At 37.2% G+C, this 4,518-nt stretch overlaps 1 pseudogene across 1 annotated transcript; it reads right to left on the bottom strand.

Annotated features, from left to right (window-relative positions):
• Positions 1–782: 782 nt before the first annotated feature.
• LOC147340983 (vacuolar protein sorting-associated protein 35 pseudogene) lies at positions 783–3,987 on the bottom strand (annotated as a pseudogene). Its single transcript, XR_015159436.1, has one exon. The product of XR_015159436.1 is annotated as a vacuolar protein sorting-associated protein 35 pseudogene (transcript).
• Positions 3,988–4,518: the final 531 nt, after the last annotated feature.

The raw sequence follows: 4,518 nt of genomic DNA, 5'->3' as shown, positions 1-4,518 counted from the left end.
ATCTATTTTTTTATATTCCTGGCTGTGCTTTTGCATCATCTCTAAGAAGTTTTACCTAACCTAAGATCATGCAGATCCATTCCTCTATTTTCTTCTAAGAGTATAATTGGTTTAGTTCTCACATTTAGGTCTCTGATACATTTTGAGTTATTTTTTGGTCAAGTTATGAGGAAGCGTTCAAAATCCATTCTTTTTCATGTGGATGTACAGTTTTTCCAGCACTATTTATTGAAAAAACTATTCTTTACCCATTGAATGATTTTGGCACCTTAGAGAAATATCAGTTGACCAGAAATTATAGGGTTTATTTCTGATCTCTCAGTTCTATCTTATTGACCTACATGTTCATTCTTATGTCAGTACCACAGTGTCATTATTATGATAGTTTTGTAATAAATTCTGGAATCCAGATGTTTGAGTCTTCCAATAGTATTCAGTTTCAAGAATGTTTAGGCTATTATAGGTCCCTTGAGTGCTCATGTGATTATTGGGAACTACTTGTCATTCTCTTAAAATAATCAGATTGAAATTTTGATGGGAATAACATTGAATTTGGAGTAGATTTGGGAGAATTGTGACCTAAATATTAAATCTTCTAATCCATGAACATGGGATTTCTTTCCATTTGTTTTGTACTTTGTCCATTTCTATGACAACTTTTTGAAGTTCTCTGAGTATACATACTACACTTCTTTTGTTCAATTTATTCCTAAATATTTTATCATTATTGATGCTATTATAAACCAAATTTTTGAAATCGAATTTTGAATTTTTGAATCTAATTTTTTTTGTTAATAGCAACTTTATTGTTTCACTGGTGAAAAAAAAATCATAACTGTATGATGCATTTCCCCTTAAATTTACAACAATGAAGGTTATACATAAATTATATAGATCACAAATTGTCTATTTTATACTATTTAGAACAAAATTATTTTGATAAATATGTCCAGAAGACAACATAAGTTCTTAATGGATGGCTGAGTCCAAATATGCAAAATATAGCTTCTGGTTTAGACCATGGTGCTTTAAAATCCTCAAACATGCATCAATATTCTCTAATTTTAGGGAAAATATTACACATGGCCTGATCTTGCAATTTGGAAGAAGCCCAAGCTGAATTTCACATACAGTATTTCTTTCCTCTAAATTAATTTCAGAACAAAGATACTTACAGGTTAGTACTTCCAAGGAATGAAGGAAATTATACACTCAACAGTGAAACAGAACAGAAAAAACGGAAGGGGCGCTTCATTAGTAACAGAGATAAGTGGGGATTTTTTGGCTTTTTTTTGTTTGTTTGTTTTAAACAGATCACAGGAATTTTAAATAGCAGATCAATCATGCTACTTAGAATGAGCAGACAGACCTGAACACTTATGAAGTGAATAATTTTATTAAGGTCTTGAAGGTGAGTGTCCGGAGGTGCTGGGTAAAACACACCACAGGTAAGAAACGGGAAACCTACCTCAGCATTTCTGAAAGGCACAATCTATGGAAGGGAAGCCTAGTATAATAAAACCCTTACTGGATGTGCATGGAAAGGAGGATGGGAGCCTGACTCCTTTTTAAAGGATGAGACCCTCATAAATTGGCCCTTCAGATTCTGGTGTTTCCCGCCTTAAGTGCAAGTGCTCCATTGTGTTATGAAAATGTTTGTTAATCTGCTCTGTTTCTTCACTGGATTCAAGATTTGGGAGGTCTTCTCGAATCTTTTGGATAAGCTGATTCAAAACCTGAATAGTGACCACATCATTTTCCTTTTCATAAAAATAGATACATCTGTTCAGGATTTCTATAAAAAGTTGCACTTGTAGAGAGGGGTCCATGCACTGATTTGCTATTTTCAGAGCTTTCTTTAGGCATTCCATTACCCTTTTGCCTCCATGCAGCTCCTCTCCATTTTTGTCTGTGTTTCTGCCAGACCAGAAGAAATGTGCACAGGTGCTCACAGCTCGGCCCTGATCAGGCTTCTTCAGAAGTTTGGATGCAGCAAGAGCACACTGAATCCTCAAGGGTTCATGGTTTTCTTCACTGAAGCACTTCATCCTCTCAAAAGTACCAATGATCAAGGTGATGGCAGCCAGTTGTGCTTTGAAATCACTGATTTCATCTTCATACAGAGAAAATGCCTGGGACATAAATTCATATGCTACTGTTTCATGATTTTCAAAACCAATTTCTCCAGCAGCTAGAGCCCCCTGAAGAAAAAGTCTTAAGGGTAATTCTGCCAGCTCTGCTTTGATCAAAGCACTAATAGTCTGGTGAGTAAATGAAAAAATCTTCTGGCATTTCTTTTCCCATTTGTCATCCACTTTAGAATTCTCTTTGTAGCGAAAAGCCAGCTGGTAAGCTGCAAATACCAAAGGTGGCAGTGTGGAGCAAATCTGTTGATTTCCACCAGCTCCAAAATGTTTTCGTGCTGTATTTAAAATCAAGTACTGTTGATCAGGGTCCTCAGACCGTAGAAGATGAATGAATCTGCCCACAAGGCTCTGCTCATCAGCAAAGTCCTCTGGCTCAGGTTCTTCTACAGGTTGATCTGGCTAATCCTCAGTCAGTGTAGATACCAAATTCATTATGGAATCCACCTGGTCTTGAGAGACAATTTCTGTATTATAATCTAGAACATTACTAAGCATGTAACAACTCATGCTCTTTCTGGACTCATAGTCAAAATACTCAAAGAGTGGGTGGAAATGTTTTAATTTCAAGACTGTTAAAATATTGTTGTAAGTGTCAACAGGAATCTTCAAAAGTCTGGTGAGCTCCTTTGAAACTGCACTACTGGTAGCAATATGTTCAAGGTTGAGCTTATTAAATATCTCCACTGTTGTTTCTAGAACTTTATCAACATAGTCCACACGGTCAGGATAACACTTCATAGTGAGATTAATGAGAGAGACTTGTAAAGATACAACATCCTCCGAAAGCATGTCTTGTCTAGACTGTATTACTGTAGCCACCTGCTGTGAAAATATGTCAAAAAGTTTAATATCTATTGGGATTCCAGGTCCATCTTCACGGTGAGCAAATAAAGCTAATCTATCAATTAAAGCAATGATTATGTTTTTCATATTTACATTTTGGTGTAACTCAGCACAGGCCCAAAGAAAAGGATTCAAAGTTTGAAGGTGGAATTCATCAGGGAAAACCTGAATAATGCATTCCATGAGATATTCCTGAGCCAAAGCATCTCTGCAATTCACCACTTGCTCCAATATGCTGGTCAAAACAATCTGTAACGTTCCACATTTAGACCTTCCAACTGACTAAGGCGCACCAAATTTGTTCCCACTAAAATTCTCAGTTCTTGTCTTTCTTGTTCTCTTTTTTCTCTATCTTGGCTATGTCCCTGATGCTGCATTCGAACCCAGAGCTTGTTCATTTCTGCAAAGTTGAGTAGGACAAAATCCATGGAATCACTGATATCACCAGTTGTTTCTTCATCTGTTGGCTCCCCTTCATCAGGTAAGATGTTTCTGGTACACTGAAGTAGATAATTTCGAAGAAATAGACCTCTCAAGGGATGTTGCACACCATGGCACATTTCTACCAAATCTTTCAAAATATCTTTCCTGGACTGAGGAAATGACTTGACGTATACAACTCCAACTGTGATCAACAGATAAAGCCTTGGGATAATGTTTCCGGCATACTGTACAAGTTCATAGAGATCTGCCACTTTTCTTCCTTTAGCAAATTCATCTGTCAGGTAAACTTCCAAGTAGTGCAGTTCATCAGAAATAGCCATATAAAGTTCATAGTAGCTTTTTGGTGATAACATAGAAGTCCACACTTCACCAAGCATATTAGAAGCATGTTTCAGAGCATCCATAAGCTTGTTTTTGTCCAGGCATCTCTTCATCTGGAATGACTGGACCTTCACAGCCTGTATGGCTTCATCCAAGAGTTTTTCCTGCTCATCCTGTGGTGACTGCTGTGTTGTAGGCATGGCGACTCCCCTAAGCCTGCAGCAAGAAGCACCCGCCTGAATCTAATTTTTGAATAAATTAATTTTGGAAATTTTCATCAGTTGGATATATAAATACAATTGATTTTACATACCCAGCTTGTGTTCTGAATTTTGCTGAATTTATTTCAATTTTTTTTTCATAGATTCATAGCTGTTGTTCAGTTACTCAGTTTTGTCAAATTATTTGTGATCATATGGACTGCAGCACACCAGGCTTCCCTATCTTTGACCATCTTCTGGACATTGCTCAAACTCGTGTCCATTGAGTCAGTGATGTCTTGCAACCATCTAGTCTGTTTCCCCCTTCTCCTCGTGCATTCAATACTTTCCAGCATCAGGGTCTTTTCCAGTGAGTCGGCTCTTCACATGAGGTGACCAAAGTATTGGAGCTTCAGCTTCAGCATCAGCCATTCCAATGAATATTCAGGGTTGATTTCTTTTAGAACTGACTGGTTTGATCTCCTTTCTGCCCAAGGGACTCTCAAGTGTGTTCTCCAATACCACAGTTCAAAAAGATCAATTATTTGGTGTTCAGCTTTCTT

The sequence above is a fragment of the Bos grunniens genome, chromosome X (genome assembly GCF_055505025.1).
Source record: "Bos grunniens cultivar Pamir isolate PY7600 chromosome X, Bosgru_T2T1.0, whole genome shotgun sequence".
Taxonomy (NCBI): Eukaryota; Metazoa; Chordata; class Mammalia; order Artiodactyla; family Bovidae; genus Bos; species Bos grunniens.
Note: the sequence above shows the minus strand (reverse complement) of the source record. Positions and strands in the feature narration are given on the sequence as shown.